We start from the raw sequence: 14,147 nt of genomic DNA on the forward strand, positions 1-14,147 counted from the left end.
ATGTGGCAAAGACTGAATGAATAATTGTTATGAATGGTTTAAAGTTCAAATCCCCTGTTATTTCCTTATCAACATTTAAAATGACTGATTCCCCAAAAGAATTGACAGTTCAACAACTATTGTAAAAACAAACTATTTTCACCCCTATTTGTCTGACAGATTTAATTCAATGCACCGCATGCCTCCAACCAATCTACATGCGGTATTTTGGTAATGCACAAGATTAAATTATAACACCCAGTTTAATTTTATTATCACCCTGATCTTCACACTGCCTAAATTGTATGGTACATTCCACTGGGATCAGTGCTGGGAACACTATCTGTTCAGACACAAATGAGCTGACATTTAAGGAGTTACTAAATTAAGATTGTGAAACTGTAAGAATGTACTGTATAAAAATCTAATAAGATAATACTGGAACTGTAAAGTTACAATCATCATGGAAATCAAGCACACTTTCGAGCCAGCACCGCCATTCAATACGATCATGGTTGATCATCCAAATTTAATACCCCGGTCCTGCTTTTTCCCCATATCCCTTGATTCCGTTAGTGCTGAAAGAACTCAATGGGTCAGGCAGCAAACGCAGTGAAGAAAGCTAATGGCCTTCATAACAAGAGGATTTCAGTATAGGAGTAAAGAGGTTTTTCTGCAGTTGTAGAGGGCCTTGGTAAGACCACATCTGGAGTATTGTGTACAGTTTTGGTCTCCTAATTTGAGGAAGGACATCCTTGTAATTGAGGCAGTGTAGCGTTCACGAGATTGATCCCTGGGATGGTGGGACTGTTATATGAGGAAAGATTGAAAAGACGAGGCTTGTAAAGACAAGGCTTGTAAAGACTGGAGTTTAGAAGGATGAAAGGGGATCTTATAGAGACATATAAAATTATAAAAGGAATGGACAAGCTAAATGCAGGAAAGATGTTCCCAATGTTGGGGGAGTCCAGAACCAGGGGCCACAGTCTTAGAATAAAGGGGAGGCCATTTAAAACTGAGGTAAGAAGGAACTCTTTCACCCAGAGAGTTGTGAATTTGTGGAATTCTCTGCCACAGAAGGCAGTAGAGGCCAAATCACTAGATGAATTTAAGAGAGAGTTAGATAGAGCCCTGGGGGCTAGTGGAATGAAGGGATATGGGGAGAAGTTGGGCACAGGTTACTGATTGTGGATGATCAGCCATGATCACAATGAATGGCGGTGCTGGCTCGAAGGGCCGAATGGCCATCTCCTGCACCTATTTTTGATGTTTCTATGTTTCTATGAGTGATTAAGTATTGCACGGAAGGTTGTCACTTTGGGCCGAGCAGGAATGATGGTGGAACAGCAATGGCAGGAATTTCTGGGCATAATCCAAAAGATGCAGGATTGTTCCATTCCAAAGAGGAAGAAAAATTATAAGGGGAGTAAGAGGCAACCGTGGCTGACAAGGGAAGCTAGAGATGGAATAAAACTAAAAGAAAAGATGTAAAAGATAGCAAAGAGTAGCGGGAAGCCAGAGGATTGGACAACTTTCAAGGACAACAGAAGAGAGCAAAAAGGGCAATACGGGCTAAAAAGATGAGATACGAAGTGAAGCTGGCCAAGAATATAAAGAAGGACAGAAAGCTTCTTTAGGTATGGATCGCGGGGCTTGGGTCGGCCCGCCGCGGACATTTCACCGTCCAGCGCGGCCTGAAATAGGCCGCGGGATTTTTCTCTGCTGGGCGAGGGCTTCAATGTCGGGAGCCACGACCGCTCCGACGTGCAGCGGCAGCGGCAGTGTGTTCGCCCGCACCGGATCGCGGGGCTTGGGTCGGCCCGATGCGGACCTTTCACCGTCCGGAGCGGCTGCAACCACAACAGCCTGACCGCGGGAGAAGACGGCAGGAAAAGGGAAAAGACATTCTGGCCTTCCATCACAGTGAGGAGGGGACTGGAGGAGACTCACTGTGATGGATGTTTCTTTTTTTTGTGTGTTGGTTGGGGTTGTGTAATTTGCTTATTTTATTGCTTTTATTGTTGGACTGTGGGTGACTAAATTTCGTCCAAAAAACTTGTTTTTTGGATGACAAATAAAGATATCTTGAATCTTGAATCTTGGAGAGAAAAAAATTAGTAAAGATAAATGTGGGACCTTTGAAGGCAGAAAAGGGTGAAATTATTATGGGTAACAGGGAAATGGCGGAAGATTTGAACAGTTACTTCGGATCTGTCTTCACTAAGAAAGACACAAACTCCCAGAGGCACTAGTAGACAGAGAATCAAGGGAGACAGAGATAATGATCAAGGGAGACATGATAGAGGTAAATGCTCATATTTTCTTCAAGTTAAAGTTTGACCGATCAATAATATCTCTTTTTTGAAATTGTGTGAGTTTTTTTCATCAACAGCAACGAGACATTGAGAGGCAGTGAGGAGCAGAAGGGAACTAGAGAAGTGATGAGAAATAACTGAACGTCGGGGATCAACGAGAAAGAACGCAGCACAGAAACTGACAGGTTAGTAAAAAAGCATTTTGATTGAGATTTATTTTATTTCAAACAGAAAAATGTTATTTTGATCTAATGCTTCCGTGTTGATTAATAAATAGTATTTTATTTAGAAGTTTATAAATATATACATCCTGATGTATATCTATCTCTTTTTTACATCATGAAAATAGGAGGGAGCAAACGCGTCACAGCATGGTCTAGGAAGGAACGCCACAAAGAGACATCGAGAGGCGGTGAGGAGCAGAAGGGAACAAAAGAGGCGCAAATAAATAACTGAATGTGTCGTGGATCAATGAGAAAGAATGCCAAACAGAAATTGACAAGTTACTGAAATCAATCTCATCTTTAATGTTCAAATTGTTGTTATAGTTTGTTATTCACATTTTAAACTTTAATAAATCCCTTCTCCACTTGCTGTGCCCGTCAGCCGCCCATGCGCAGTAATACCTCCGTGTTCGACGTCACAATGGAAACCCGATGGGCAGGAATGGCTGCGCTGCCGGAGAGCCCCTAAGAATGGAGGGGGGGGGGATAAGGGGGGGACGGAGTGAGTGAGGGGGGGGAGGTGGGAGGGGAAGGGGGAGTGAGTGGGGCGAGGGGGGGTTGAGTGGGCGAGGGGAGGGTGCTAGACCAATGAAGAAAAAAAGCCATTGTAGGAGCCATTTATGCTTAATTCAATTACTGTCATTGTGTTGTGGCTATTTTTTAATGTTTCTAGTTTATGTCTTTTTTGCCTGCTTGTGGGTGTGACTTAATGCGTAATGGGGAGTGTCTAGATGGGAGGAGGCTAGTGTGTCGACAGAGGTTGTGGGTCAGTTTTAGACTCGGAGGATGGTGAGCATACAGTTCTTTACCACGCGCTCGTACCATGTGCTCGCACCGGTTATATTTGTAAGAACCATATGGTAATAACTGCAAGATTTCTAGATATTGTTAGAAGAAGAAATAGTTGATAAAGTACGGAAACTGATGAATTACTCTATGATTTGTGCTACTTTAATAAAAACCAATTAATGAAGAAAAGAAGTTTGGAAGATTCGTTTTGTCATATCAGGGTGCGACGTGTGCATAAGCTATAACTACATTTCATCCCCGAGAAGTAATGGCTATCAAAGTGGGATTTCGAGATATATAGAAACTGCCATTACATTAGAGTAAAGAACTTGCTCTGAAGGAATTAGAGTAAAGAACTTGCTCTGAATGGACTAAAGTAGAAGGAATTTAAGAAAGACGTGTTCTACAAGCAAAATCCGATTCTACAGTGGAATTGAAGAGGAAGCTGAATCTCTGCCAGAGATTGGAGCTGAAATCCTGGAACAAAGTACCTGCCGGTTGAAGGCAAATTGACACGGTCTACACCTGGATCATCGGAAGATTGAAAACTTCATTGACCGGGTACCGTGAGTAGATGACTGTTTAGTCGTAATTTGAAGTTAAGAAGTTTAAAAAACTTAAAAGTGTGTGGAAAATTTCTGCAGAAGTACTATTTGACACAAGAAGCTTTTTTTTGCTACGACGAGATAAGGAAACCCAACTCGCAGAGCACGACCTTGAGAATTAATGATGTTATGAACTTCTGCAAGATAAAGTGCTCAGCCAGCGATTGTTTACCATAGGTGCTGGCCGAAGACTTTCAGCCTTGAAATTAATGATGCGTTTTGCAAAAATGCTCATTCTGTTTTTAATTATTCTGGTGTTGCTGGAACAAAGAGATAAGCACCAATTATCATGGATAAATGGATGTCTGAAGCCATGGCTCAAACATTGCACTCTATAATGGAAGGTGCGCTGCAACAAGGTGTAGAGGTGGAAGAAGAGATTACACCTCAGGATAGTGTCTCAAACGTCTCAACGCGAAGATCTAAATGTAAATCCAGTTCTGTAGCCAGTTCAGCTATGAGGGTCTCTGCTCAAATTGAAGTTGAAGCTGAGATGGCTGCTCTCTCGCTAGAAGCTGCTGCCTTAGAAAAAAAAATGAGATTGAGGAACGAGAAGTACAACTGAAAACTCAAGTAGAACAGCTGAAGAGAGAGAAGGAACGGTTGGAAATAGCCACGAAGCTGGCAGCTGCAGAGGCAAGGAGGGACGTACTGGAAGGTCGAAGGTCTAAAGCTAGCTCGAGAGTTTCCCAGAAGAAGGGTTCCTTAAACCAAGAAGGACCTACTAAGTTGGAACAAAAGGCTGAAGCCAACCCACAGCCAGGGCCAGCCTGGTCTCGTGAGGCCGAACTGGCACTGAGTAGGTGGATGGTTGACAAAACTTCAACAAAGCAACCGGGTGCTAGACCGAAGCAACCTACCTTTGGGATGCCTGTTACGGCTCGAGATGAGCCAACCCAATAATCTTTTCAGAGGCCTGCTCATCAGCTACCTACACCCAGACAGAGACAGACAACTGACTATGGGGCTCATGACAAAGTTTACCAGGATCGCCCTGAACCAAGCCAGAGACCTCAAAATGAGTTCTACGAATTAGTAAGGAACCAAACGAGACTCAGCAAGCTCATGGTCCAACAAAATCTTTCTGCTACCTTACCCCCAATGGAAATTCCTAATTATGATGATGATCCCTTACAATATGAGACTTTCATAGCGGCGTTCGAAGAAGGAGTGGAAATGAAAACTACGAGTTACAGAGATCACTTACGATTTCTGGAGCAATACACGAGTGGATACGCCAAGCAGCTTGTTAAGAGTTGCCGATATTTGCCTGCGGATGAGGGCTACCGGAAGGCAAGAGGATTGCTTGAAATGCATTTTGGTGACAAACAGAAGATTGCCAACGCATACATGAAAAAGGCCATTGCTTGGCCAGTTATTAAGGCGGAAGATGTGAGGGCTTTGCATGAGTTTGCGATGTTTCTTAGTGGTTGTTGTAATTCCATGAGAAATAGCAGCCACATGGAAGAGATGAACGTCGTGAGTAATATGAAGGCTATTGTTCTGAAACTGCCCTATAGGCTTAGAGAGAAATGGAGAGACAAAGCTATTTAATTGAAGTCAAATCAACTTTTTTGTTGAGGTACAGGTACAAATAAAATCGTATTTATAAGAGGACTGGACAAGATAGATGCAGGAAAAATGTTCCCAGTGTCCAGAACCAGGGGCCACAGTCTTAGAATAATGGGGAGGCCATTTAAAACTGAGGTGAGAAAAAACTTTTTCACCCAGAGAGTTGTGAATTTGTGGAATTCGCTGCCACAGAGGGCAGTGGAAGCCAAATCACTGGATGGATTTAAGAGAGAGTTAGATAGAGCTCTAGGGGCTAGTGGAATCAAGGGATATGGGGAGAAGGCAGGTACGGGTTATTGATTGGGAACGATCAGCCATGATCACAATGAATGGCCGAATGGCCTCCTCCTGCACCTATTTTCTATGTTTCTATGTTATTTGCAGCAGGATCACAGGCACATGAACCCAGATAAACACACACAAACATTAATTATATATAAATAGCATGAAAAATATGCAAGACAGTAACAAGGAAAATGTCTGCAAAGAAAAAGCAAGGAATTGGATTATCATAAACTAATGCTAATGAATAACTATGGTCAAAGTCTGGTTGTCATTTGAATGGAAAGTGGTTTTGAAGTAAAATTGGCAAGTAGATAATTTGGGGTGTGTAATATACTGCTACCCTAATGTTTGTATTGCCTTTACCACAATGCCCTGTGCCACAGGATACCAACCTGCGAACCATCCACCATGCCCAAGGATTCGTGGAAAGCGCAACTGAATTTTGTTGGGTCAGGAGATTGAACTCAAAATAACCCAAAGTCTCTCAACAGCTGCAAAATGCATGGGGTGATCCAGCTGCAATGCAGTGAAACCTAAACGGCCTTATCCCAAGTTTAGTACCACAAAATCTGATTAAAAATATGTCAGTTATCTAACGTGTGCAATGAATCTGCAACTCCCATTCAATTATACACAGACACTTGCATCAGCTACTACCATCATCTAATGTTCATAGTGTTAAAGCCCGTCCGCACTCTGAAATAACAAACACCGTCAGACACTGACAGTAAAGACACAAACTTATTATGCTAGCGGGAGTGGGAGAGTCACTGCAAGTATGATCACATTCTTGCAGCTCCTCGCGGTCCCACTCAATTATTTTGTGCACCGGCAGTATATTTATAGATGAGTAGTAACGGGTCCAGCTAATCACACAATCAGCACATTTCTGCACCAGTTCTTATTGTCCAGAACAGACTTGTTGTTCTTTGCAGTACTACTTGGTATCGGGGCCTTTCTCATTTAGTCACAACACACTCTGCAGTTATGCAAAACAACCTGTTATACTTTAGCAAGCAATTCTAAGTAAGTAAAACAGGCTCACCACACGCAGCATGCGATCTGTACACATTACCTCTTAAACTCCCATCCTCCTCTACATTCCCCCCTTTTCTCATAACATGATAACCTCATTCAGAGTCCCCTTCACTAACAACTCCTCTGGGGGATCAGGAATTTAAAATGCTCACATAGACATAACAGGGACATTGAACGTACAATCATTCACAGCCATTGTTCTTCATTCAGTCTTTGCCACATTTATTGTTGTACTTGCTGCCCTTGTGCTTCAGATTAGGGAGGTGCTGCTGAATAAATCTTGGGCAGTTGCAGTATATGGTGCGGTGTGACCACAGTGCTGTTGTTGTGGATGAGATGCCAATCGACAGTATCCTTCCCTGAATAGTTTCACACTTCCTTAAGGTTCGAGCTGCAGTCATACAGACAAGTGGAAAGTACTCACTCCACTCTTGATTTATGCTCTTATAAATAGTTGAAGGGTTTTAGAGTTAATTGTTGACTTCCTTGCGACAGGACAACCAGCCTGCTATTTGCCGTTGCATCTCTGTTTGTTTTGTACCGCTGGTCCAGTTTTTACTATTTACCTATTGATGGTGAGGGATCTGACAATGCTAATGGATAGGTTGTTGGGCTATTTGTTGGAAAATGTCAGTCAACCTTCTCGTTTAGAATCTGGGTAGCACCAGTAAAACCAGCATTTATTGCCCACCCCTAAACATCCTTTGCAAAGATCAAAATGAGCTGCCTTCTTGAACTGCTGCAGTCTTAGAACATAGAACACAGAACATAGAACAACACAGCACAGGAACAGTCCCTTCGGCCCACAATATTTGTGCCAAACAAAATGCCAAGATAAACTAATCTCAACTGCTTGCACATGATCAATATCCCTCTACTACATATATATTCATGTGGCTATCTCAAAGCCATCAAAGCTTATCACCAAACACGCAGGACTTGGAGTCAGCACTCAACTCTGCAACTGGATCCTTGACTTTCTGCCCAACAAACCCCAATCAGTGAGGATAGGGGACAAATCATCATTTATGATAATCCTCAACACTGGTGCTCCGCAAGGATGCGCTCCCATTCCCCTTCTTTACTCCTTGAACACCCACAACTTGCAGCCTTGCACAAATCTAATTCAATTGTCAAATTTGCAGATGATACCAACATTGTGGGCCGGATATCAAATAATGATGAGATGGAGTACAGGAAGGAGATTGAGAACCTCGTGTTCTGGTGACGTGACAACTTTCTCTCATTGTCAGCAAGACAAAGGAGATAGTGATCAACTTCATGAAACAAAGTGGAACACATACACCAGATTGCATTGATGGCTCTGAAGTAGAAATGGTTGAAATTTTCAAATTCTTAGTAGTAAATATCACCAACGACTTCTGGACCACCCACATTGAAGCAATGACCAAGAAAGCGCACCAACTTCCAGCTCGCACTGGATACAACAAAGCCAGAGCCGGTCCACCAATAGGAATCCTTCACTTTGTGATTCCTCATTCGCATACAGTCAGCTATTAAACAAGCGTGCACGACACACTTTCCACGCAATGACCATCTCCGACCATGCCAGAATTGGTATCAAAAGGCAGAGCGCTGAAAGAAGGGGCAAAGAATGCAGCCACTAAAAAGAACCATAAAGGTGAAAAGAAACGTAGAAAAATAAGGAGGCAGAGCTACGGTATTTACATCTACAAAGTGCTGAAGCAGGTTCACCCAGATACGGGCATCGCTTCCTCGGCCATGAGTATCATTAACTCTTTCGTCGACGACATCTTCAAGCGCATCGCCTCTGAGGCTTCCCATCTTATCCAGTAAAGCAAACGGCAGTTCATCTCCTCTCGGGAGATCCAGACCTCCATACGCCTTCTACTGCCCGGGGAACTGTCCAAGCATGCTATCTCTGAAGGAACAAAAGCGGTCACCAAATACACCAGCTGCAAATAAAAACCTGCTTCACCACAACCCAATACAAAGGCTCTTTTCAGAGCTACTTAGAAGAACGCGAAAGGACAACCAACACTTTATTTTTTGTGGTTAGCAGAAAGCGGCCAGGATCTCATGAAATAAAACCATGAATACTAGTATCAGATACTAACTCTCCCATCTCCACCCTTTTCCCTCCACAACTCCCTGGTAAACTCATCCTCTTCCCATCCAAACCACCCCCTCCCCAAGTACTTTCCCCTACTAGGCAAGGAGTGGCAACACCTCTCTCAGTACCACCTGTCCCCAGGGACAGTCCATTGAGGCTAGGCAGAGGTTCACTTGCACCTCCTCTAACCTCATCTACTGTACCCATTGTTCAAGGTGTGGACTCTTACAGGCGAGAACAAACATAGACTGGGTGATCGTTTCGCTGAACACCTTTGCTCAGTCTGCCTGGGCCTACCTGATCTCCCAGTTGCCAAACACTTTAATTCTCCATCCCATTCCCTCACTGGCCCTTCTGTCCTTGGCCTCCTCTATTGTCAGAGTGAGGCCAAACGTAAATTAAAGGAACAGCACCTCATATTTTGCTTGGGCAGCTTACCACCCAGTTGTATGAATATTGATTTCTCAAACTTCAAGTAACCCTTGCATCCCCCTTCTCTCCATCCGTCCCTCACGCTAGTCGTTGTACAGGTTTAAATGTTGTCCTGCTGAGTGTCATTGTCTGTAACTCGTTTTCACCTAGCCCACAGCTAACAATGTACTGTTTCCTTTATTATTGTTACTTTTCTGCATATCCTTCATTCATTTGTTGTATATCTCTCTACATCACCGTCTATATCTCTCGTCTCAGTTTTCCCCAACTCAGCCTGAAGAAGGGTCTTGACCCAAAACGTCACCGATTCCTTTGCTCCAGAGATGCTGTCTGACCCATTAAGTTACTCCAGCTTTTTGTGTCTAACTTCGGTTTAAACTAGCATTTGCAGTTCCTTCCTACACTCTGACTCTCACCTGACCATTTGAGATGTTGCATTTTGGGAAGTCATACAGGACTTTCACAATAAATGATAGCCCCCTAGTGAGAGACCTGGGACAGCATGGTGGCGCAGCGGTAGAATTGCTGCCTTACAGCGCCAATGACCCGGGTTCGATCCTGACTACAGCTGCTTGTCTGCAAGGAGTTTGTACATTCTCCTCATGATTTATGTGGGCTTTTGTAAGGGCTAACATTACGAATGCAGCTATGTGGGTTTTATTGCAGGAGTGTAAAAGCTCCAGCTCGGATTATTCCTGGGGCATCCTGTTGTCAGCATAGAAGTGCGGTTTATGGCTGATCATATCCTCTGATATCAGCAACTGGTCTCAAAGCTTTGAAGTGTTAAGAAGAACATCTTGCCATATGGACTGCCCTTTGTTCCCAAGAAAGAATAGGTCACGATGGACACCACGGACACGGAGGTCCCGAAGGACACACAAAGATTTATAGGACATTGTAAACTGGCCAAATAAGGTAGCGATGGAAAAATACTGGCACATGTATTTAGGGTATAAAAGGTGTGTAAATGTAAGCTTTCGGAGAGAGAGACTACACTAGCTTCCTGAGAGTTTCTGAACGCTCCGGTATCTAGGCTCTCTCCCACCTGGGTGAGTAGAATAAAGAGGTTAAATGATTTTGGTTGTCTGACTATTCTGGTAATAGGTCACGAACTACAACATTTGGCGTAGTCGGCAGGATCTTTTTGGCACCATCAACCACGAACGACTAAGACAAGACTAAGAACGAAATGACTAAAACAAGTCCGAAGGGGACAAAGTGCACTTCTCGACCGTTGTTCGAGACCCCGGACATTGACGTCTTTCAGACACTGAAGTCCCTCGTTTGGGGTTGATTTCGTGTTCAACTGAGATTCACAGACGAACCGACAAGGATAAGGATAAGGATAAGGATAAGGATAAGGATAAGGATAAGGATAAGGATAAGGACAAGGATAAGGACAAGGATAAGGACAAGGATAAGGATACGTATTTGGATGGTAAGGGGCGGTCACTCTTGTTGACATTGTTTTGGTCTGGGTAAATTGATCATTTGGTAATATTTATTGGTAACATAATTTCGGATAATTAGATGTCAGACATGTGAGACGGTCTTTGGATAAGAGTGAAGGCGATGCCCCGGTACAACACATGTGTTATTTATCTGCTTCGTTAATGAAAAGGTTGGGAAATGAAGCCTGGCCAGTGGGAGGTACATGGAACATGGGAGGTACATGGGAGGTACATGGAATGTAGAGACTATCAAAGAGGATTAAAGAATGGAAAGAGGCGGTGCAGAAGCGCCATCAGGAGTTGAGGGAGCGAAGTTGGAGGGAAAATGTGATAGGTTGGGAATACCAAAAACATGCGATATTTTGCAAGCGGAATGTAAGGTGTATGATCTAAGACTTGACCGTGCTACCCGAGCTCGAGGTGAATATAAACCCGGTACCAAAGGGATATATCCCGCCCAACAACAACAAAAGTCAGAATCCGAACCACTGGAGTCTATAGCGGCTTTATTAGGTAATCAGGAATCCGAGGGTGATGAGGAACCCTGGACCTGTCCGATCCCCACAGCCTCACGGGCAGAGCCACTGGCTGCGGTGGTGCCAGTCCCGGTTTTACCCTCCCACCAGGATATTCGGGACTACCCCCCGATTATGAGGCAGCATCAGGGAACATGGATGGGTCCCAGATAACCGTTGGTGAAAGGGTTAAGTTGCGCCACGAACAAGAATCCGCACAATCGCCCTGTTTGTCCGAAATCTACTAGAGGGTTTAACACTCCCAAAAACCTTGGCTGTCATTAAATTTAATTCGCATACATCTGCCAAGGATCCCATTTCTTTCGGGAATGCTTTGGCTGACACATTGGCACGCACAGAGGCCCTGACCCCTACCATTTTAGTTTCTTCAGGTGAACAACAGCAGTTTTCTGCAACTACCGCTATGCCCAGTGTTTCAGAACTCTGCCAGCTTCAGGGGGACGCCCCCAAGGCTGAGAGACACCAGTGGAGCCAGGATGGGTGTTCCCCTCGCGAATCTGACTCGCTTTGGGTTACTGCCTCTGGCAAAGTTTGTGTTCCTAACGCGCTTTTACCTGTTTTGTTGCATTATGTGCACTCTCTTACCTATGCTGGTAAGAGGGGAATGTTGGATGTAATAAATGCTACATGGTATCACCCCAAAATACATTGGGGTTTACAAATTGATTTTATTGAATTGCCACGCGTACATAGTTATAAGTATTACTTAGTTATTGTTGATGTGTTTAGCTGATGAATTGAAGCCGAAGGTCTCGATAGGACTTTGACATTCAGTCTGAAATCTCAAACTATATAATGCTTAGCATTGTAAAATAACGTTCATTTTGCTATTGTTACTCCCGCTATTAGGGGAAGTGCACTCAAGATCTAAATGGGATTGTGGTCAATCTGTATTTCCTTCATGACATTTATGTAAAGATGATCAGATGATATGCAGAGGAGGCAATGGCACAATACCCTGGAAGGCAGAAAGAATAGGACCCTGCTCAGGATGGTTTAATAAGTCCAGAGCTAAACAATTGAGAGACCAAGCCTATTGGGTTGTACCCTGCGGACAAGCTTTGTGCCAGTTTAATTTCCAATGCCTGACAGATGAATTTAGTTTTCCATGTAAGAAGCAGCAGCCGTATCAGGGTTGGTCTAGACGAACTCAAGGGTTACATCAGTCGTCCTTATGAGAAGAGATGGATAAGGGACTCTTGCAGTAGAACGCAGGAGAGCTTTCCATGTCCAGCCAACACAGCATGCGCAGTAGAGAAGTATGAAGTACAATGCCCTGAGGGGTGCGGAGAGTATGCAGCAAAAGGACAGTTAATGGTTATTATACATAACCAAGGGAAGGTCAATTTGACCACTAAATGGAACGTAAGCATGACTTGTGAAAGAGGAGATGGAACCGCATGGTTGAGTAATCAAACTGCGTTAAGGGAATGGAGCAGAAAGGGCTGGAACGGCTGGGGGGCAAGTAGCAGCACTTACATTCTGAAGAAAGATGATTGGTTGGTGTGTACCAATGCTACCCAGATAGAAGGAAGGCACCCCCTAGTAATAATTTGGTCAGTACGAGAGACTACCCAGGAAAAATCCAATGTAGGACATTTAAGGCGAATGTATACAACTTGTACCCCAATGGTTAGATCCCCAAATGTGTTAAATTTGATCGTCAGGATAGAATATGAATCCAGGAAGCAGAGTGAATGTAACATTGCTGACATTACAATGGAGGTGTTGGAACTGGAATAGGAACGTTAAATTCCTTCGATATAGAGACCCTACAAAATAAGATACAGACAGTAGGATTGATGGGAGAAGGAATAAAATTACGAAATGCTTGGGATAGAGGATGCAAGAAACGCAATTTTCAGGATGGTTATCTGATGTAATGACTTGGAGACAGAATGAAGAGGTAGAAAAAGAAATGGAAAGGGTAATGCAGAATCAAACGGAGTTAAATTCGAATTACACCCACTGTATGATGAAAGAAATAGTGCCGAGGTTTGGACTACTGTGTACTGTGATATCATGAGACGTCGAGTCATAGAGGGGAGATACATTTCCTCCCGGTGGATGCAACAAGGACTACAAACCATCATGGCTGCCAGCAAAAGACTACAAACCCATAGTCAGCAGGGCTGCCTGCCCTGCGGACACTGATTGCTGCTGACACTGATTGCTGCTGACACTGATTGCTGCTGACACTGATTGCTGCTGACACTGATTGCTGCTGACACTGATTGCTGCTGACACTGATTGCTGCTGACACTGATTGCTGCTGACACTGATTGCTGCTGACACTGATTGCTGCTGACACTGATTGCTGCTGACACTGATTGCTGCTGACACTGATTGCTGCTGACACTGATTGCTGCTGACACTGATTGCTGCTGACACTGATTGCTGCTGACACTGATTGCTGCTGAGACTGATTGCTGCTGAGACTGATTGCTGCTGACACTGATTGCTGCCCAGCTGAATCAGATGAGCTGATTGCCTCAGTGAGAGAGCTAAAAGGGAAGGGAAGCAATGTATTTAAAGAGAGAGACAACGACTGGAGCAGACAGGGAGAGAAGCAGTGTTTGAGTTATATTTTGTAAGAAGACAGCCAGCTACAGTTTTGATTCAACTACCTGTTTTGGTTTTGTGTACCTGTCTGCAAACAATTAAGTTTACCTGTTTTTGGAAAAGACTAAATATATGGAATTTAAGTTTGAAAACAAGAACTTTTCTGTCTTAATTTCCGGCACCCACACCTCCCAACCTTCAAGAGAAAAGCTCCTGACCTCTCAAGACATCACAAAGGTGGAGATGCTGGGGAATCACAGAAAG

At 43.8% G+C, this 14,147-nt stretch overlaps 1 pseudogene; it reads left to right on the plus strand.

Annotated features, from left to right (window-relative positions):
* The first annotated feature begins 8,373 nt into the window (after positions 1 to 8,373).
* LOC144590900 (histone H2B 3-like) lies at positions 8,374 to 8,754 on the plus strand (annotated as a pseudogene).
* Positions 8,755 to 14,147: the final 5,393 nt, after the last annotated feature.

This window comes from Rhinoraja longicauda, unplaced genomic scaffold (genome assembly GCF_053455715.1).
Source record: "Rhinoraja longicauda isolate Sanriku21f unplaced genomic scaffold, sRhiLon1.1 Scf000382, whole genome shotgun sequence".
NCBI lineage: Eukaryota > Metazoa > Chordata > Chondrichthyes > Rajiformes > Arhynchobatidae > Rhinoraja > Rhinoraja longicauda.